Genomic DNA, 23,320 nt, shown 5'->3' on the forward strand with positions numbered 1-23,320 from the left:
CGGCAGATTTCCTTCCCTCAAGGACATTAGTGAATTAGATGGGTTTTTCCAACAATTCACAGTGGTTTCATGGTCATCAGTAGATTCTTAATTCCAGATATTTTTTATTGAATTCAAATTCCACCATCTGGGATTTGGGTTCAACCCGGGTCCCAAGAATATTAGCAGAGTTTCTGGATCAATAGTCTAACGAGAATACCATGAAGCCATCGCCTCCTCCAACGAAATGAAATAGGTTTTGAACAAAGAATAAGGCCAGAAGGAAGGTCTATGGTAGGGTGGAAGACAAGACAGTTGATTGGCAGAAGAGTTAAGTTTTCCAGGTGTGACACATTGTTGTATTATCTGTAAATGTCTGTAAGAGCTAGGAACTAATTAGCTAGGAGCTTACAATTATGTGCGAATGTTCCAGGAGCCACATTTCAGTTGCACTAGAGACTGATATGATGTGTAACTGAACCAGTTCAAATTAACCCTTCAAGCAAGTTAGCATGGCAAGCTAAAAGGTAGAGTTCTGATCTCTTCAAGCTTAAAATGTGAAAATAACCGACATCAGAGATCCAAATGGCACCAAGAGCACATTCACTGGGGATGGTGATGGGAGAGAGGAAGACACAAAAGATGTGCCCAAAGCAGGTGTGCTGCTTCCTACAAGCAAAAACAAGAGAAACAAAAAATGCAGAGAAAATGGGGCAGAGATCCTGGGCTGAGGTTGGGAACTCAATGTTAAGACCAAAAGAGTGTAAAGATGAGGTGCTGTTCCGCCTCAGTGGAGCAGTACAGAAGGTCGAGGACAGAGATGGGAGCACAAAAGCAAAGTGCAGGATTAAGATGGCCGGCCACCAGAAGGTCAGACTGAATTGGAGCTGCTCCACAAAGCAGCCATTTAATCTGCATTTGGTCTACCCATTGTCAAAGATGGGGAATCACCTGATGAAGGAGTGGTGCTCCGAAAGCTTGTGATTCCAAATAAACCTGTTGGACTTTAACCTATTGTTGTGAGACTTCTTACATTGTAAAAGAGACCACATGGTGGGCAGACAAACATCTCGCTGAGGCCATCCCCACACCCCCACTTCTTGCCTTCAAACAACCGCACAACCTCAGGCAGACCATTGTCCGCAGCAAACTACCCAGCCTTCAGGCGAACAGCGACCCCGACACCATACAGCCCTGCCAGAGCAACCTCTGCAAGATGTGCCGGATCATCGACATGGATGCCATCATGTCACGAGATCATCCACCAGGTCCATGGTACATATACTTGCAACTCGGCCCACGTTGTCGACCTGATACTCTGCAGGAAAGGATGTCCCGAGGCATGGTACACTGGGGAGACCATGCAGATGCTACAATGAATGAATGAACACCGCTCAACAATCACAGGGAATTGTGTTCTCTTCCTGTTAGGGAACGCTAGTGGTCATAGGCATTCGGCCTCTGATCTTCGAGTAAGTGTTCTCCAAGGCAGCCTTCACGACATACGACAACGCAGAGTCACTGAGCAGAGACTGATAGCCAAGTTCCACACACGAGGATGGCCTCAACCGGGATCTTGGGTTCATGTCACACTATCTGTAACCCCCACGACTTGTCTGGGTTTGCAAAATCTCACTAACTGTCCTGTCCGGAGACAATTCACATTTCTTTAACCTGTGCTTATTCCCGTCTCCACTCACATTGTCTGTACCTTTAAGATTTGATTACCTGTAAAGACTAGCATTCCAACCATTATTTTGTAAATTGAGTTTGTGTTTTTAATGCCCGGTTTGTGAACTGAACTCCCACTCACCTGACCAAGGAGCAGCACTTCAAGAGCTAGTGGCTTTTGCTACCAAATAAACCCATTGGACTTTAACCTGGTGTTGTGAGACTTCTTAGTGTGTTTACCCCAGTCCAACACCAGCCTTTCCACAGCAATGAATACAGCTGTGTAATATAGATTGAAAGAAGTTCATGAAAATCATCATTTCACCTGGAAGGTGGGTTTGGGGCTTTAAAGGGCAAGGAAGAGAGGAGGTAAAAGGGCAAGTGTTACATCTCCTGCTTTTGCATGGAAGGGTGCCATGGGAAGGGCATAGGATATTGTGGGTGATAGTGTATAATGGAGGGAATGATCTCTTTGGAAAGGTGAAAGGAGAAGGGAGAGGAAGGTGTGTTTGGTGACTACACTACATTGGAGATGGCAGAAAATGATCTGTTGAATATGGGAGCAGGTGGGGTGGTCAGGGAGCACAGGGGAATACTATACTGTCATGATTCGGGGGGGGGGGGGGGCATAAGAGAAGCGTGGGAAAGTGATAGACACGGTTGAGGGCTTTGTCAACCAGGATGAGGGGATGGCAATTGACAAAGGTTGCATCAGCAGAAACAGATGCACCAGAGATGGAGGAAGTTAGGAGAATGGAATCCTTAGAGGTTTTGGCCTCAGTGCCTTTGGGCCAGCGAAGGGGACAAAGACAATTCAAGTTCCTGTGCTGGATTAACAGGCCTGCTTAATGTATTCACAAAGGGGTGCCCATGGTAACAACAACCTGCATTTATACAGTCCCTTTACCATAGAATCATTATCGCACAGATGGCATTCAGCCCATTACATCTGTGCCTGCCCTCTGAAGGAGCAATTTACCTAGCATCACACTCTGTCTTTTCTGCGTAACCATGCAGATTTTTCCCTTTTCAAGTATTAATCCAATTCTCTTTGAAAGGTTCCTCAATTCACCCGACCTCCATAACATTCAGCAAGTGCATTCCAGATCCCATTAAATACTACATTGAAAAGATCTTCTTCATGTTGTCTTGGCTCATTTTTTTGCTAAGTGCCTTAAATCAATGCCCTCCAATAATGGGGACAGTTTCTCCTTGTTCACTCTATTTGCCTCATGACTTTGAATACCTTTTATCAGATCTCTTGTCAATGTTTACCCAAGAAAATGCTGCCTCAACTGTTCTCTTGTCTCTACTTAACTGAAATTTCTCATTCTTGGAAATATTCTCATGAATTTTCTCTTTTTTATGCGCCCTCTCAAATGCCTTCACATCATTCTTAAAGTATGGTGTCCAGAAGTGGATACAATACTCCATTTGAGACCAATCCTGTGTTTTACACAGGTTTAACACATCTTGCTTGCTTTTGTACTCGATGTCTCTATTAATAAAGTCCAGAATGCTGAATGTTTTATAAACCACGCGCTCAACCCTTCTCACCGCCTTCAACGATCGATGCACGGTTACACCCAGGTCTCTCAGCTCCGACACCGACTTTTGAATTGGACCCTTTACTTAATATCATATCTCTGTGCTCTTCCCACCAAAATGAATCACTTCACACTTCTCTGCATTAAATTTTTTCTACACCTGCCTGCCCATTCCACCAACCTGTCAGTGTCCTTTTGAATTTCTACACTATCCTCCTTATCACAGAAAAAGCCAACTGTCTCTCCAGCGCTTCCTTTACCTGCGAGCGGAGAGAGAATGGAAAAGTGTGGCCCGGCAGAAAGCCACGTGAGGAATAGAAAAATGCAGCGTTTGCATTTGCCAAGTGATGCTGTTGGCACACACAATTCCTTTTGGAATATAGCACACAGGCAGATGCAAAAGTACAAATAACATTTTTCCATTCAGATGGAAACATTTATGTAGAGAGAGGAAGGAGATCGCAGCCTGCACCAAAAGCACGTTTTAAAAAAACCACAAATCGGAATATATAATCTGGAAAGTATAGTAATAAGGAGTGTTAACAATCGTAGGTCCTCAGTCAGTCACGTTCACACGATTACACTCAAACAGTCTCTAAAGACTCACCAATAACCAAATGTTCACATCATTTCTACAGAGAGTTCTATAACCAAGGCCATGAAGGATGGAATATTCACTGCATAGCCATTCCAGGTTTTTATTAAATTGATGTTTTAGGGCATCTTAATAGAACAATGCAGGACAAAAGACCATTTGACTCATCACGCCAGTGCTAGCTGTGTGAAAGAGTTAGGGTGGCACAGTGGATTGGCACTGCTACCTCACAGCACCAGGGACCCGGGTTTGATTCCAGCCTTGGGTGACTGTGTGGAATGTGCACATTCTTCCTGTGTCTGCGTGGGTTTCCTCCGGGTGCTCTGGTTTCCTCCCACAGTCCAAAGATGGTTAAGCATTAGGTTGATTGGCCATGCTAAATTGCCCCCAGTGTCAACGGGATTAGCAAGGTAAATGTGCAGGCTTACGGGAATAGGGCCAAGGTGGGATTGTGTTTGGTACAGACTTGATGGACCGAATGGCCTCCTTCTGTACTGTAGGGATTCTATAATTCAATTAACTTGCTGTTTTACCCTTCCCTTTTATTAATTGTGTATTTAATTGTATTCAAGTAGTGGGCATCAACTGGAGATTCACTTATGCTCCTATTGAGGAAGCAGGCTGATAGTGGTTTTTGGGTTTGGATATGCAGGTTTGTGACATGTCTCTATAAATTAAAGCTGATGAATGTGCCAAAGTAAGATTCCAGCTCCAACCTGGCCATCTAGAATAGAACACCCATAGCCCTGAGATCCCAGCGCATCCCCCCCACAATTATTTATTCAGTTCCCTTATAACATTACGATAGAAACTGCTTCCGCAATCCCTTCAGGCTACGCATTCCAGATTTATAACAACTCACCGTGTTTTAAAAAAAAATGTTTTCCTCATGTCACCTCTGATTCTATTACCAGTTACCTTGAATCAATCTGCTTTTCGGTGGCTTTTCCTGGGCCGAGTGATGCAGTGCAAGATGCCCAGCTCACCTTTATGGAAGAGACCCTCAAGTGGGCAACGGAAATCAGTATATAATCGAACCCCCAAACTTTGGGTTTGTACATGTCACGCAGCAACTACCTCGGCAAAGGAATGAAGTCATGCAGTGTACAAGCAGTAAGAGAACCTGGTTAACCAGGATAAAGAACAAATAAGGAATCTGATGGGCTTTGCAGTGAGGCAACATTTTGCATTGTCCTGCAAAAAACTCAATGGATTATTACAACTGAATGATCAGCAGAAGGATGATCACTGCAGGTTTCTCCTATATTCCAGATTCATTCTGCAGTAACTAAACACATTCTTCTACAACTGCAACCTATCAGAGTTACAGGTCACTTTTATGCAGCACTTTGACAGTGAGAACCCATTTCCTCTGGCTGTGTAATATAGCTACAGAGTGAGAATAAAAAGCATTTTGTGTTCACTTTTAAAAACTTGTTCTTGGGATGTGTGCACCATGAGCAAGGCTAACGTTTATTGCCCAACCCTAATTGTCCTGGAGACGGTGTGGTGAGCCATGTTCTGCAATAGTTGCAGTTCATTCTGTAGGCTCGATACAATCAAGTGGCTATTACACCGTTTCAGAGGGCAGTTAGTTAAGAGTCAACAACATTGTTGACCTGGAGTCACATGTTGGCCAGAATGGGCAAAGATGGCAAATTTCCTTCCCGAAATAACATTAGTGAACCAGAAGGGGCAGCACAATGGTTAGCACTGCTGGCTCACAGCGCCAGGGATCTGGGTTCGATTCCCAACTTGGGTCACTGTCTATGTGGAGTTTGCACATTCTCCCCTAATCTGCATGGGTTTCCTCTGGGTGAGTCATAGAGTCATAAAGGTTTATAGCATGGAAACAGGCTGTTAGGGGTTTAAAAAAAAGGGACAGCATGGACGAGTTGGACCCAAACTAATTCCAATTGCCAGCATTTGGCCCATGTCCCTCTATATCCATCTTACCCATATAACTGTCTAACTGTTTTTTAAAAGACCAGGTGCTCTGGTTTTCTTCCACAGTCTGAAAGACGTGCTGGTTCGGCACATTGGCCATGCTAAATTCTCCCTCTGTGTACCTGGAATGTGGGGACTATGGGATTTTCACAGTAACTTCATTGCAGTGTTAATGTAAACCTGCTTGTGACTCTAATAAATAAACTTTTTAAAAAAGAAACCTTCAAACTTTGAGGGATTTGACAACAATCCTATAGTCTCATGATCATTTTTAATGTGACAAACATTTTATTCCAGATTTATTGACTAATTTATTTTTAATCCTCCCAGCTGTCATGGGAAGAATTTGAACATGTCATTCTGGAGCAGGGTTATTAGTCCAGTAACAGGATCAGTATTCCACCATCCCCTCACGGCGAGGGTTGTTAGTCCAATAATGGTTTATCATAACAGGAGATGGCTGAAAACACAAAATGCACCTTTTTAGAAAACAGATCAATATTTGAGTGAGGAGGAAATACAGAGCTACTTGCTTCTAGTAAATTGATAACACAACTGGCCAAATGGTCACATCGTGCGTTGGTCAACTTCCTGGCACGTATGACTGAGCTGTACACCGGCTTTACTATCTGAGCCCTCAGTAAACATTATTCAATGCAGCAAAAGGTATCTGGAAGCAATTTCAAAGCTGCAATCTAATGCAGGGATTCAGATACGAGGGTTATAAATAGTTGAATTCATTCAAGTGGTTTACAACATCTGAAACTCTTGATTAGATTATGCCATGCAATCATTTGTGTATATATCCATTATGAGCCAACAAACCTCTCAATTTGATCAGTCTTGCAAACATTTTCAAATATTCATTATGCTGTAAAGTATCTGAAGTTAGAAACATGAGTAACAGAGGCAGGGGTAGGCCACACAACAGATGCAAGTGTTCTGTGCTAGCTATTCATGAAGGCTCTTGCCTTCTCAACCTTTCCCCCACCTGAGGTGTGGTGACCCTCAAGTGAAGTCGCCACCAGTCAACATTCTCTTAAAAGGGGAGAGCAGCCTATGGTCATCTGCGTGCAAAACAGAAAATGCTGGAAAATCTCAGCCAATCTGGTATCATCTGTAAGGAGAGAAAAAAAGCTGATGTCTCAAGTCCAGATGACTCTTTGTCAAAGTGGTATGGATCAGTATGGTCCTCTGGGACTGTGGCAACTTTTCATTTCATTTTCAAAGATTAAGGCTGATCTTCTCCAATAACTTCACTTTCCTGCACTGTCCCTCAGTTCTTTAGTGTCTGTTGTTCCCAATCTTAAGGTTGGGGTAGCAGTGTTTAGCACTGCTGCCTCACAGCACCAGGGACCCAGGTTTGATTTCTGGCTTGGGTCACTGTCTGTGCAGAGTCTGCATGTTCTCCCCGTGTCTGCGTGGTTTTCCTCCAGGTGCTCCGGTTTCCTCCCACAGTCCAAAAGATGTGCTAGCTAAGTGCATTGGCCATGCTAAATTCTCCCTCAGTGTATCCGAGCATATGCCAGAGTACGGCAACTAGGGGATTTTCACAGTAACTTCATTGCAGTGCAAATATAAGCCTATTTGTGACTAATAAATAAACTTTACAATGTCCGCCCCTCGCCCCTCCAAATCCCGAGGTGGGCGAGACAGTAGAATTCCAGTGATTATCTTGTCCATCAATCTAATAATCCAAAACTGGCAACTAGGGGAATTCCACAGTAACATCATTGCAGTGTTAATGTAAACCTTACTTGTGACAAAGAAATAAACTTTTTGAAGAAAGCATACCCAATGACTGAACACCTCTCTGGGGTAGAGAAATTGAAAGATTCACAACAGTCAGAAAAAAAAATCACCTTATCTCAGTTCCTGATGGTATTCTTTCTCCTGACACTATAACCCACAGTTATAGATGCCCAGACAGAGGAAACAGATCAAGCTGGGTAAGAATTCTAAAGACATCATTGTGATCTCTCATTCCTCCAAACTTGAGTTGTTCACTTGTTTTAGGCAACCAGCCCTTCCAAGGAATCAAATAAACCTTTATAGAATCATAAAAACACTACAGTTTAAGAGGCCATTTGACTCAGAGTCTGCACTGACCACACGGCCATTCCAGGCCCTGTCCCCACAACCCCACACGTTTACTCCACTAATCCTTCTGACCTACACATCCCGGGACATTAAAAGGCAATTTAGCACGGCCAGGCAACCTAACCTGCACATCCTTGAGGAAACCGGAGCATCCGCAGGAAATCCACATAGACAAGGGGAAATGTGCAAACTCCACTCAGACAGTGACCCAAGCTGGGAATCGAACCTGGTTCCTTGGAGCTGTGAGGCAGCAATGCTCACCACTGTGTCATCGTGTCGCCTAACATTGATCAAGAGGTACTCGATTAGATTACAATCTTTCAGCATTTCTGACTTTGTACTGATTCATGAAGCTCAAATCAGATTAAAATCCTATTACTGTCGAGTGTCCGTTATTCTGTTAGCGATTATTCTGTGCTAAGCAGCTCAAGTAAAAAGTTGCTACAAAATGCTCTGATAAAACTGCCTCACCCAAACCATTAGTCAGTCTAGAAGTTTTGAAAGTTTACCATACAACACCGTTCCTATGTCAAAAAGCACAAATCGCACGTCACAAACTAGATATGTCAACAATATCAGATCGATTATTGTGATGTCAGACTCAAGCACTGACCCAGGTCACTATACCTGGGTTATGGGATGAATCTTATCACTTTCCTTACAATTGTATTGACTACAGGAAGGGAGTACAATAAAATGTTCAAAACGTGGCTTAGGCGATAAACTACCAGACTGATTAACAGTAAATAAACAGCGGTGAAAACAAACACTTGATTTACTGCATTGTACACAACCCAGCTATCCTTTCTTTTAATTACTGTGCCTACATCAAAAGGCACTGGGCCCAAAACCAGCTCTTTGTACAGTTATCAAAAAGGCCCTCCTGCCTACGGACTAATTATTGAATTCAAGAGGGTAGTTCAATACCTTGACCCGAAGAGATCAGACATCCCCATTGACTCATGGGAGACCCTGGCTTGCGGCCAGCCACAAAGGACAGGATTCATTCAGGAAGAGACTTCGTCACGAATGCACAGTGGCAAAATGCAACCTATCTACTGAATCCTTCAGGCACTACCTGCCTTACGTGTGGCAGAGTCTGGAGATCGCACACTGGGCTTGTCAGCCACCTCAGAACCCATCAAACCAGCAAAGCAAGTCACCCTTGATCCCAACGGAATAGCCTAGGAGAAGAGCAGCTAAATACACACTTTCCAACCCTCATGTTCTACAGAGAACAAAGGAATTCCTTCACTAATTATTATTTCCCACCAGCATGCTTTATTATTTTAGGATTGTCTCACTTGGCACTTTCGAATGTTGTCCGTGGCAGACAGCAGACCGCTGACATTTCACTAACCCCCACGACTTGCCTGAGCTTGCAAAATCTCACTAACTGTCCTGGCTGGAGACAATTCACACCTCTTTAACCTGTGCTTAACCCTTTCTCCACTCGCGTTGTCTATAAAGACTTGATTACCTGTTAAGACTCGCATTCCAACCATCATCTTGTAATTGCGTTTGTGTCTATATATGCCCTGGTGTGAACTGAGCTCTTCACTCACCTGAAGGAGCAATGCTCCGAAAGCTCGTGTTACCAAATAAACCTGTCAGATTTTAACCTGGTATTATGAGACTACTTACTTCACTAGGGGCCATTCCTTATTTGTCAGCCTAGCTGGTCTATGTGGGCAGCTGCTCATCAGGGCTGACATCCAGAGTTGAGCCGCATTCCCCCCCGACCCCCAACATTGCTCCTGCCCCTGCCTCTGCCCCCCTCCCCCCGCCTGCTCTTTGAAGCCCACGTGTGCACACACTTCGAGCAGAAGTCAATGGATAGCAAGGAACAATCTGTAGCTTGTTATTCTGTGGTTAGACTAAATTTGCTTTGAGCTGTTGCAATCCAGAGTGAGTGATCATCAGGCAACAGGATATTTTTCATTGTATTAATATATTTCTAATACTGCATGCTTCACACAGACTCCCCCCAAGGGCAAATCCAAACTGCACCAAACAAATTCCAGATGAGCAGTCCTTTCTACATTCTGAAGGAACGGAGAAAGTATGAACTCGCAAGCAGGCACACAAATCCGCAGATCAAATGACAATCCATCAAATTGGCCAGGTCACCAGTAGTCAAATTTCTCCCACTGTCAACCAATAGACCTCCTAAAGAGAGCACTCTGCAATGGTCAGGGAAGGAAGGGGGTGGGCAAGGGCTAAAGGGGCAAGATTCAACCACAAGCTCTGATCCTTCCACACTTTCTCCAACCCAGGTCACAAAAGTCTGAAGTCACATATCAACCGACTCAAGTCCAAAGATAGGTTGATTGGCCATGCTAAATTGACCTGACATCAGGGGGATTAGCAGGGCAAATAGGTGGGGTTACAGGTTATAGGGCCTGGGTGGGATGCTGTTTGTTGCAGACTCGATGGGCCAAATGGCCTCCTTCTGCACTGTAGGGATTCTATGAACAACTTCTTCCCTGCTGCCATCAGACTTTTGAATGGACCCATCTCCCACTAAGTTGATCTTCCTCTACACTCTAGCTATGACTGCAACACGACATTCTGAAATCTCTCCTTTCCTTCTCAATGAATGGTATGCATTGTCTGTATAGTGCGCAATAAACACTACTTTTCATTCTATACTAATACGTGTGACAATAATAAATCAAATCAAATCAGATGGGCAGAATGCTCTTAAATCAACACAAGCTAGTCTTCTCATTCAAAGATATTGGGAGAAGAAAGAGTAGCTCTCACAAAACAAGGGAGCAAGTTCAGGGGCTGAGTATAGCCAGTCAAAGTTACGCTCAATCAGGGATTGCTCAATGTGCACACGTTCTCAGTGTCGCTGGTACAAAATGAAATATTTTGCTTACTCAAAAATGAACAAGCACTGTTTCTTTCCGAGCTCCCACAAGCTTCTTTTATTAAGTTGCACAAGAATTTCAAACCGAGGAAGAATGCAAAATAAATAGTTCTTTGTAAGTCATTCTGCACTTGCCGATGGATGCAACAAGGCCTAGTCGCATTTAAACATGGAGATTAGAGAACAGGATAAGGGCCTCTCAGTGCTGTTGCCATTAAACAGCTGAATTGTAGAACCTTACAGCACACAGGAAAGCCATTCGATCCATCATGCTTGTGCTGGCTCTTTGAAAAGGGTTATGGGTTAAAAAATTCAAACATTTTCTCACGCCCAAATCCAACACAGATGGAAATACCTCTGTACTACGTTTTAAATTAACACAGCAACAGGCATAAGCATTTCAAGCCTCAGCTTCCAAAAAGCTCACTTAGTGAATGTAAATTTTGAAAAACAAAATCATTCAACAGAAGTATAAATACTCTATTGCCCGTCTGGGGAGTCCAGTGAAAAGTTCATCAATAGGGGTTATGTTATAGAAATAGCAGAGATTGATGCATGGGGCCTGCTATCTTAAAGATGAAGGTGTTGATGTCAAAAATAAAGGGAACTTAGTTCCTCGAATTTTGTTGGTGTTGGCTTCAATCTTTCGGACGTACGTTGCAGTTCCATTGAAAATGTCATGCCAGGCAGGTAACAGTTCCAAATTCTCACTGGAAATAAAACAGTCTCACAGGCTGCCTCATACCTCCAGGGACACAGGTTCAATTCCCAGCCTCTGTCTGTGTGGAGCTTGCACATTCGCCCCAGGTTTGCATGGGTTTCCTCTGGTTCCTTCCCACAGTCCAGGGATGTGCAGGTTAGGTGGTTTGGCCATGCTAAATTGTCCCTTCGTGTTTCAGATAGGTAGGCCAGATAGATTAGCCATGGTAAATGTGTGGCATTAACGGGACAGGGCAGGGGAGAGGACCTGTAAGATAGTCTGTCAGGGAGTCGGTGCAGACCTGATAAGCCAAATGGCCTCCTTCTACATTGTGGGATTCCACGAATATGTGTTATTTGCACAATGCTCTTAAATTAATTGAGAGTATAAAAACAAGGGGGTTATGCTAAACTTGTACATGTCACTGGTTGGACACCTCAGCTGGAATACTGTTTACAGTTTTAAGCACCACGTGTGAAAGCATTAGAGAGAGTGCAGAAGACATTCGCAAGAATGGTTCGAAGGGTGAGAAACTTCTATTATGAGGATAAATTGGAGAGGTTGGGCCTGTTCTCCTTGGTGAGAAGAAAGCGGAGAGGAAATTTGATACAGATGTTCAAAATCATGAGGGGACTGGACAGAGCAGAGGAGCAACTATTCCCACTCGTAAAGGGATCAAGAGTGAAAGGGCAGAGATTTAAAGTGATTTGCAAAAGAAGCAAATGTGATGTGAGAGAAAAAACTTTTTCACACAGCAAGTAGTTTGGGTTTGGAATGCACTGCCTGGGAAGCGTGGTGGAGGCAGGTTCAATTGAGGCATTCAAGGGGACGTTCGATGATTATTTGAATAGAAACAATGTGCAGGGGTTACGGGGAAAAGACAGGGGAATGGCAGTATGTCACGATGCTTGCTCGGAGAGCCGGTGTAGACTCAATGGGCTAACCGGCCTCCTCCTGCACCATAACAATTCCGCGATTGCTTCAAACTGATTCCACTGCTGACACCATTAGCGCTTGGCACTAGTGTTAATGGAAATATCAATTGTGCTGATGAGCTTTTTTTTTCTTTTACACAGTCCAGTGGACAGTTATGAAAATTTTCTCACACCCACTGCTAGTCATCATTCACATCGCAATAAACACCCAGCTTGAAGCTTCACCAAGAAGTGATTTTTCATTTGTCTTAAATCTGCAACAGCAAAACAAAATATCTATTTTAATAGATTCTTTTCCTTTTCATGCCACACAACCTTGAGCTGAAAGATAATTCCACACAGCCAAGACATCAAAAGGACAATCAGTAGGAAAAAAGAATAAATTTAGCAAATTAGGAATCTTGCACCATGGGGTCTGATTAGAGAAGCAAATCATTAATCTTTGTGTAGTTAGTGTGATGCGCAGGTAGGTGTATATTAGATTGGGTTTTACTTGCAATTCAGGAAAGGGTAGATATTGCCCCCAAATGGTTTTAAAGTGTTATGACTGAAAAGAATAGCAGCCAGTTTTAAATGAACCCAATGCTCCCCACTCACACTCTTTCAATTTGATTTATTATTGTCACATGTATTAACATACAGTGAAAAGTATTGTTTCTTGCGCACTACACAGATAAAACATACCGTTCATAGAGAGAAGGAAACGAGAGAGTGCAGAATGTAGTGTTACAGTCATAGCTAGGGTGTAGAGAAAGATCAACTTAATGCAAAGTAAGTCCATTTAAAAGTCTGATGACAGCAGGGAAGAAGCTGTTCTTCAGTCAGTTGGTGCGTGACCCCAGACTTTTGTATCTCTTTCCCAAAGGAAGGAGGAAGAGAGAATGTCCGGGATGCGTGAGGTCCTTATGCTGGCTGCTTTGCCGAGACAGCGGGATGTGTAGACAAAGTCAATGAATGGCAGACAGGTTTGTATGATGGATTGGGCTATATTCATGACCTTTTGTAGTTCCTTGCGGTCTTGGACAGAGCAGGACCATACCAAGCTGAGATACAACCAGAAAGAATGCTTTCTATGGTGCATTTGTAAAAGTTGGTGCGACTTCTAGCTGACATGCCAAATTTCCTTCGTCTTCTGAGAATTTCAAGGCATTGATGGACTTTCTTAATTATGGCATTGGCATGGGGTGGGGGGAACCAAAAAAGGTTGTCAGTGATCTGGACACCTAAAAACTTGAAGGTCTCAACCATTTCTACTTTGTCCCTGTTGATGTAGACAGGGGCATGTTCTCCTTTACGCTCCTCTCTGCTTTGTTGTAAGGCTTCTTTTAAAAAGGCAGCAACCTTCTCCACTTGCTCAATTTGTGTACAGTTGCCCTTTCCCAATTGTTTTTCTTCATCTGAGCCGAGGCAATGAGTACTTGCCATCAGCAGTTACTGTATTATGACATGGGGTAGGAACTCTTGCTATTACGTTCACCCTCCCATTCCCTAATCCATCAAGCAAGAACAAAGCCTCCCAAACTGACAGCAGACAACTTGGCAAAGGCCAGGACTACATTGGAAACTCTCCCAATGGCTGTGCCTCTGTCCCACTGCAATAGCAGGGCAATCTGTTCTTGGCTTCTCCTGTTTCACTTGGGGGTCACAGTAATGTTGGACGATTCCCCTCCTCCATCTCTTCCAGTCTGTTTCTCATTCCCCTTCCAATTCCATTGCATTTATTCCCATTGCATCCTTCAACTTAAGCTCAAGTCTTCCTCTTCTCCTTCTTCCTGATAGTCCCATTTCCATCCCTTGCATCACCACATTTGCTCTCTCTTCGCAACATGTCATTTCAATCTCTTCTCAGTTACTTGCTTCAATGTTTCTAGTCTTCAGTTTATTTATTAGCGGCACAAGTAGGCTTACATTAACACTGCAGTGAAGTTACTGTGAAAATCCTCTAGTCACCACACTTCAGGTACAGTGAGAGAGAATTTAGTATGGCCACTGCATCTACCCAGCACTTCTTTCGGACCATGGGAAGAAACCAGAGCACCCGGAGGAAACCCACATAATCGCAAGGAGAACAAGAAGACTCTGCAGAGACAGTGACCCAAGCTGGGAATCAAACCTGGGTCCTTGGCGCTGTGAGGCAGCAGAGCTAACCACTGTGCCACCCACTCTTCACTGATCCCCCGATGTGCTGGTTCCAGACTTTGTCCTCTCATCACTGTACACATCCACCTCAACATTGGGTGCGAGTGAGATACCAGTCTTTGATCCTCAGGAACAAGTGGGTGGCACGGCGGCAAGCGCTGCTGCCTCACAGCGCCAGGGACCCGGGTTCGATTCCCGGCTTGAGTCACTGTCTATGTGGAGTTTGCACGTTCTCTCCGTGCCTGTGTGGGTTTCCTCCGGGTGCTCCGGTTTCCTCCCACAGTCCAAAGATGTGCAGGTTAGGTTGATTGACCATGCTAAAATTGACTGTAGTGTCAGGGGGATTAGCAAGGTACATACATGGGGTTACGGGGATAGGGCCTGGGAGGGATTGTGGGTGATGCAGACTTGATGGACCAAATGGCCTATTTCTGCAGTGAAGGATTATTTGATTCTGCCTTCTCGATTTGACCCATATTTCTGCACAATACAAGATGACCAGTCTCGCAACTGTCTCGAAGATTCTTCCTATTGGTTAACCCAGCACAATGCAGGTCATATTTAAAGAGAAAGATGAAGTGTGAAGACACTTTCTATCAATTTCTAGAAGAGACTTTTAAACAAGATTGATCGGAACAAAAGGAGGTCATTCAGCCCCTTTCCCCTCATCCATCCAGAGTGGGACTGCAAATCCATTGTACAAGGTTATAAGTTCCCTTTAAAATGTTGTTGTTGCGCGCTGCCAGTTTTCTCAGTGTGCAGTCCGCACACAGGCACACATTAACACTGAACTAGGCCTCCACAACATCTTCCAGACTCCTGGGCAGCCGTGCATGTGTGCTGCTTAATAGGAGTATTGATTATATGATAGATTTTTGTTTATCAAAAGTATACAGGTTTTAGAATTGCTACAATCCCATTAAAGATTGTTAACATTTGAAGGGAAAGCTAAAGTTCCTGTTATCTACTGAAAGAATAAAGCCACAAGATTCCATGGTTTAAACAAATGATTTTTCTATGCAAGAGTCAAACAAAGCAAACACGACTAACTAAACACCACCTTGGGTTATCAATTATTCTTGACACGCAAAGAAAACAATGCATGCAGTCATCCTTACTTTAAAACTGAACTCCTTAACTGAACCTTTCCCTTTTCCACTTTGACCCGCCAAGTCCTTGACTATTTCTATCAAGCTCTTGAAGACTCCTTCGCTTCCCAGGACCAAACCAAAATTTGGGGTCCACATCTATTCTCCTCAACGCTCCTGCTATCCTCCAAGATATGATCTTCTTTGGGATCCTTCCACTGGCCTCCAGCCAAGTCAACCTCCACCGCTTCTCCAATGGTGGACACTCCGGTTTTAATGCTAAACTTTGGCCACATGTCTCTTTTCTCCTCAGAACCTTTCACTTCTGATTTATAACTGCTTTCCAGCTCTTTGCAGTCTCTCTTTTGCTACATGCTGAACTTCCGGCTTTAACTCAACAATTTGAGTACTTTCATCTCCTACTCCAAAGATCTTCTGAAAAAATCCCACAACTTTTAAGAATTGCAACCAAGGCTCCACCCTGAATCAGCATACCTTACTGCAGTGGAGGTTAGTTGAGATGTTTCTGGAATATGGGAGGAAACCAGAACACCGGGAGGAAACACACGCCGGCATGGGGAGAAGGTGCAAACTCCACACAGACAGTTGCCCAAGGTCAGAATCGAACCCGCGTCCCTGGCGTTGTGAGGCTGCAGTGCTAACCACCGTGCTGCCCCCTTCTCCATTATCGACAGCAGCCGAGGCCAGCATAGCTGTAACTCCAGCCTGACAATTCCCCTCACCTACCGAAATCCATCAACTAAACGGATGCAGTAAACCTTCAATCCCTGCCACAAATCTGAAAGTTGGAATAGGAGTTAAAAGTTGACACAGCCCACTTTACAATCACTCCATGTATTTGCACATTGTGAGGGGCTGCTTTTTTAAAAATTGATTCAATATTGTCACATGTATTAGTTTACAGTGAAAAGTACTGTTTCTTGTGCGTTATACAGACAAAGCATACTGTTCATACAGAAGGGGAGAGTGCAGAATGTAGTGTTACAGTCATAGCTGGGGTGCAGAGAAGTAGGTCCATTCAGAGGTCTGATGGACAGGGTGGAGGAGATCTGCCGACTAATGCTTCTCTGTTTCAGTTTGGAGATCAGGCAAATGAATGGTTAAGTACGGGGTTCACAGATCTCTGAACCACCAACTGATAAGAAACCACTTGCATGTGACTTGCAATTTAAAGCAAAATGGGAAAGTTATAGAACTCCAGGCTAGACAGGATGTCATTTTACAGAATTACACAGTCTCCAAAATTAGTTCCTGTTGTAGTGACTCTCACTCTCAAATGTGGGTTCTCACTACAAACATGCAACCCTGCTGCAAGCCCTGCTTCCTATCACTCATTCTCCCTCCCAGAGACTCTGACCCATTTGTTACTCTTACAACAGACACGGGTCCGTGGCTATTTATTTTTTCTGAAATATGATTATGCATATTGTAAGCACGGCTCTGGATCAAGATTTCCTGTAGTTAAGGAGGAAACCTCAGCAAGCATGTTTACTTTACTGTGACCCAGTTAACAGCACAAACTGCTGGACATAGTCCGACAATCAACTTGAAGCAGTGGTCCACAGTTGCCCGTTATTAAAAGTAGCAACACAGATTAAAGGGGCCATTAAAAAATACAAACAAAGCATTAGGGTTTATTTCTAAAGTCAGATAAGATTTGAAAAGCGGGCAAGTTAATGTTAAACTTGCACAGAACCTTGGCTGCAACACAGTTAAGGGCACTGTGCACAGCTGTGAACTCCTGTGTACAAGAAAGGATATCAATGCACTGGTTAAGGTTCAAAAATGATTTACCAGAATGATAAGGTCAAAAGATCAGAAGAAATAGAAGCAGGAGTAGGCTATTTGGCCCACTGAGTCTGCTCCACCATTCAATAAGACCATGGTTGATTTGACTCTGGCCTTGACTCCACTTTCATGCCTATCCCCCAGACATTTCAACTTCCTTGTTGATGAAAAGTCTATCCCAGCCTTGAATATATCCAATCCCTCAGCCACCACTGCTTTCTGTGGCAGAGAATGGCACAGACTCCGACCCTTCAAGAGAATACATTTTTCATCTCCACTTTAAATGGGAGACCCTTACTCTTAAACTCTGCCCCCTAATTCTGGATTTCCCCACAAGAGGAAACATCCTCTCAGCATCTTGCCTGTCAAGCCCACTAGGATCGGATATATGTTTCAATAAGATCACCTCTTAACACCTGTCAAACATAATTTCACTTTCTCACTGCGCAATTATATTATGATTTTCTAAACATCCAGCCACTGCACCCTTTAGTAACGGATTTAGTAATGGATTTTCCCACTGATAGATGCTAACTTAGCCGGTCTAAAGTTTTCGGCTTTCTGCATCCCTCTTTTCTTGAATAGTGGTGTTAACATTGGTGGTGTTCCAATCTGCTGGAAATTTTCTAGAATGTAGGGAATTTGGGAAGATTACAATCAATGCAATCCCCTTCTCTGCAAACATTTTCACTGCAATCCTCAGCTCCAAGAAGGTTGGCAATCTTTAGTTTCATTAGTGTGGCCAAATGGACCATCTAAGATGGCAATTTGCAAAGCATGCTGGGACAGTTGGCCGAACACAGAAACGGACAGGCTGCAGCCTTAAATAAATATTGGGCAGAGAGGAATAGGCTGCAGCTCCGGACTACTGATTACACAGAAAACAGGCCATCTTGAAGACAACAGGCACTCTCTGGTCAAACCGGGTTGTTTACCAGACAAAGGGAAGCCTTAACCCCTTACTTGGGAGGGAGGGATGTGACCTACGTGCCTCCAGCACCCACAGGCATGGCCATTGGGTACACACCCAGAGATTGGTGTGGCAGCATCTGATTGGATTCTATCGATCAGGGTGATTGAACCCTGATTGATTGATTGATAGGTAATAATCAAGAGTCACCCAAAAGGACGTGAAACCAAATGAGGGATAAAAGGTGCTGCACAATGGAAGGAAGAGCTCATGCAACAGGAACAGAACGGTGACCACCACCAGCAACTGCCACCATGAAGAAAGTCACCACACCAACAACAGAAGGAAGACAGAGCATCAGACCAGACTACACCAAGGTCTACAGAGACCAACACACAGATAAAGGCCAATATCTGTCTGGGTACTTGCCAGTCACGCAAAAGTCAAGTCAAGGTCTAGTCTTGAACTTGAACTTTAGTATTCTGTAAAGTAATTTAGTATTGACTGTGTGGGTGATTAATATTAAATGTGTCTATGAACAAATATTACGGTATTAACACAAAGTCGACTCGCAGTTCTTTGTCCACCGTATAAGGGTTAAAAACAGATTGTGGCAGGCACATAAGCTTTACCAAGTAATTTTTTCCTCAAGGGATCATGACTGTTTAACTTGCTAAACCGGGCTTGCTGACCCCAGCTTGACAGACCCACCGACAGGTGGATCTACAAAATGGATTTGGGCAGGAACGGGTTCTGGGGAAAGCTGAGCCAAAAACCAGCCGCAGGGTGGAAACAGCTCACATTTTCGGATCCTTGCAGGAAAATATAAAAAGCACAGCTGTGAATCCATCCTCATCCCCTCACTGGAATGAATTTCATGCTGTAATACAGTACAAATGATTCCATTTGATTCGGATATTAAGCGTGAATCCAGTTTAAGCCCCTTTCCGGCCATTTACATACAAACAACAAGCATAACGGGAGCAGGTGCTGGTACGGGTGTTGGAATGGGAAGGGAGGAGGAGAAGGAGGAAGCCCTTCCCTGACCTTGGAGAGGAATGCTCAACAAGATTTGAGCAGAGGTTTAGAATAAGAAGCTTGGGTAAAAGGGTGTGTAATTCAATCAGATTGGCAGCAGCAACTCACCCGAGGCACTGGCCTGTCAAAGTACACGACTCAGCATTACAAACAAAAAATTCCACCAAAAACTCAACCTTCTATTTGGTTGCATTCCTTCTTCTTATTTTCACTCAAAACAGCGAATGTTAACCTCAACCTCTCCTCGCCATTCTCCCTATGCCAAGTCGCACGTGAATCACACACCAGGACTCCTGTGGGTTGATGAGGTTTAAGTACTGAAACTTGATTGATTCTTGTTGGGCAGTATTTGCCTGTTATGGAACCAAGGCACGGTGGCACAATGGTTAGCACTGCTGCCTCACAGTGTCAGGGACCCGGGTTCAATTCCGGCCTGGGCTCACTGCCTGTGTGGAGTTGCACGTTCTCCCCGTGTCTGTGTGGGTTTCCTCCGGGTGCTCCAGTTTCCTCCCACAGTCTGAAAGACGTGCTGGTTAGGTGCACTGACCATGCTAAATTCTCCCTCAGTATACCCGAACAGGCGCCGGACTGTGGCGACTAAGAGATTTTCACAGAAACTTCATTGTAGTGTTAATGTAAGCCTGCATGTGACTAATAAATAAACTTTAAAGACAAAGATTCAGATGAGCCACAATCTGAACGAAAGGAACAGGCTTGATTTGATTTATTATTGTCACATGTATTAGTATACGGTGAAAAGTATTGTTTCTAGTACGCTATACAAAGCATACCACTCATAGAGAAGGAAAGGAGAGAGTGCAGAATGTAGTGTTATAGTCATAGCTAGGGTGTACAGAAAGATCAACTTAATGCGAGTTAAATCCATTCAAAAATCTGGCAGAAGCAGGAAGTAGCTGTTCTTGAGTTAGTTGACATGTTTGTATCTTTTTCCTGACAGAAGATGATGGAAGAGAGAATGTGAAATGAAGGAGATTGTCATAGACTTCAGGAAGCGTAAAGGAGAACATGTCCCTGTCTACATCAACAGGGACAAAGTAAAAGGGTCAAGAGCTTCAAGTTTTTAGGTGTCTAGATCACCAACAACCTGTCCTGTTCCCCCCATGCTGACATTATAGCTAAAAAAGCCCACCCATGCCTCTATTTTCTCAGAAGACTAGGGAAATTTGGCATGTCAGCTACAAGTCTCACCAACTTTTACAGATGCACCATAGAAAGCATTCTTTCTGGTTATATCACAGCTTGGTATGGCTCCTGCTCTGCCCAAGACTGCAAGGAACTACAAAAGGTCGTGAATGTAGCCCAATCCATCACGCAAACCAGTCTCCCATCCACTGACATTGTCTCCACTTCCCGCTGCCTCGGCAAAGCAGCCAACATAATTAAGGGCCCCACACACCCCAATCATTCTCTCTTCCACCTTCTTCTACTGGGAAAAAGATATGAAAGTCTGAGGTCATGCACCAACTGACTGAAGGACAGCTTCTTCCCTGCTGCCATCAGACTTTTAAAATGGACCTACCTTGCATTAAGTTGATCTTTCTCTACATCCTAACTATGACTGTAACACTACATTCTGCACTCTCTCCTTTCCTTCTCTACGAACGGTATGCTTTGTCGGTATAGCGCACAAGAAACAATATTTTTCACTGTATGCTAATACACATGACAGTAATAAATCAAATCAAAAGCATCCACAGAAGATCATTTCTCCCAGTTCGTTGTCCCTCATTCCAGTTGATGGATGTCATTAAAACAAATCTGACTTATCCTCATAGCTCAGTCCTCTGAAAATAAGTAATACAGATTTTAATAAAACACAGCTATTGATATTGGCTGTCCTCTCGTTACTTGGAGCTATACATAAACTAAAGAGTAGATGTTAAGAGTTTCTGTAAAATAAACGGTTGTGAGTGGAGACAGAGACAGAAAAGTTACCAGCAGGGAAAGAATAATTAACTGGAATTGGAAAGGGGGCCCAAGAAAATCAGAGAAACAGACAACTGGAAAATAAATAGACAAAAGTACATCAAAGAGTAAACAGGAACGAGCAGAAGTGAAATAAAACTTTGGGATGGAGTTGTAAAATAAACAGTTGGTAAAGATCGCTTGCTACTCAAGCCAAATAGGCCAGGAAAGCCCAGGATAAATCTCTGCTCTGTGCAAAATGAGTGAAGTCAGCCAAGAGTGGAGAACAGTCCCTGCTAAGCTGGTCTCAGTGCTCCTTGGCAAGAGAGAGGCAAAGAAATCCACCAACTTTTACAGATGCACCATAGAAAACATCTGGTTGTATCAGAGCTTGGTATGGCTTCTGCTCGGCCCAAGACCGCAAGGAACTACAGAAGGTCATGAATGTAGCCTAGTCCATCACGCAAACCCGCCTCCCATTCAATTGTAGACTCTCTCTACAAGTCCTGCTGCCTCAGCAAAGCAGCCAGCATAATCAAGGACCCCACGCACCCCGGACATTCTCTCTTCCACCTTCTTCTGTCAGGAAAAAGATACAAAAGTCAGAGGTCACGTACCAACCAACTCAAGAACAGCTTCTTCCCTGCTGCCATCAGATTTTTGAATGGATCTACCGTGCATTTAAGTGATCTTTCTCTACACCCTAGCTATGACTGTAACACTACATTCTGCACTCTCTTGTTTCCTTCTCTACGAACGGTATGCTTTGTCTGTATAGCACACAAGAAACAATACTTTTCAAAGTATGTTAATACACGTGACATTAATAAATCAAATCAAACCAAACTAGTCAGAGCTTTCACTGATTGCAACCCAACTGACTCCAGCTGGAAAGTGCTCACACAAGGCAGTGGTAGGGTTAGCTCCACTGTGATCCTTCTATCCTCATTCACACATTAGTTAAAGAGCCTGTCAACACCAGCACCCTAGACCTGCACATGAATGATAGCATATGATAGCAAATGAACACAGGAACAGTAAGCAGCCATTTGGCCTCTTGAGTCAATAAGATCACGGCTGATCTGCAACACATGGAGCTGTTGTTCAATGTCCGCAAATGCCCCTAACTAACAAAGATCGAGCAATCTCCAATTTTAAATGAACTAATCTAACAGGAATTTGGGTCGCCACAGTGGCACAATGTTTACCACTGCTGACTCTCAGTGCCAGGGACCCAGGTTCAATTCCCGGCTTGGGTCACCGTCTGTGCGGAGTCTGCACGTTCTCCCCGTGTCTGCGTGGGTTTCCTCCGGGTGCTCCGGTTTCCTCCCGCACGCCAAAGATGTGCGGGTTGGGTGGATTGGTCATGTTGAATTGCCCCTTAAGTGTCAGGAGGACTAGCTAGGGTAAGTGCATGGGGTTATGGTGATAGGGCCTGGGGTTGTGGTCGGTGCAGACCTGATGGGCTGAATGGCCTCCTTCTGCACTATAGGGATTCTATGAATTGTCATTTGCATGAGAAGGTTTCAAATTTCTATCTTCTGTTTAGAAGTGTTGATTTCACCCCTAACTGTCTGGCTCGAATTTTTAAATTGTATCCCCAGTCCTATACTTCTAAACTAGGAGAAATATTTAAAATAAGTAAATTAGGGCAGACAAGGGACATTGGAATGTCAGTCTAGACCACGTGCTCTGTATGACTTGAACCGACAACTTTCAGACACAGAGGCGAGTGAGAGAGCCACTGCTATCACTGAGCTTGTTGAATATCTCTCCTCTCCTAGTGGAGAGGGCAGGAAACTACTGTCCCTTGCCTATAAGATCACAAAGAAGCTTTTACTGCCCAATATCAAAGCCACCAGCATCCAGGTCAAATTTAGCACATGGGATTCCAGGATTTTTATGTAGCATTTTGACGAACTGAGTTTCCTGATTCTATCCTGAAAACAAGCGTTCTGACAAACTGATGCCCAGCAAAATCATCCCCAAGAATCTGGATTCTCTGACTCTGGTTCAAGTATCTTCCTCTGAATTAGAAGTGGGTCTGCAGAGTGATTTAGT

The 23,320-nt window shown here is 43.9% G+C and overlaps 1 protein-coding gene across 2 annotated transcripts in view; it reads right to left on the reverse strand.

Annotated features, from left to right (window-relative positions):
- Window positions 1-23,320, reverse strand: part of zfyve27 (zinc finger, FYVE domain containing 27) — a 186,276-nt gene that overhangs the window by 115,922 nt on the left and 47,034 nt on the right. The gene's annotated exons all lie outside the window — the stretch shown is intronic.

Source organism: Carcharhinus amblyrhynchos, chromosome 17 (assembly GCF_965287045.1).
Source record: "Carcharhinus amblyrhynchos chromosome 17, sCarAmb.v2.hapA, whole genome shotgun sequence".
NCBI classification, from domain to species: Eukaryota; Metazoa; Chordata; class Chondrichthyes; order Carcharhiniformes; family Carcharhinidae; genus Carcharhinus; species Carcharhinus amblyrhynchos.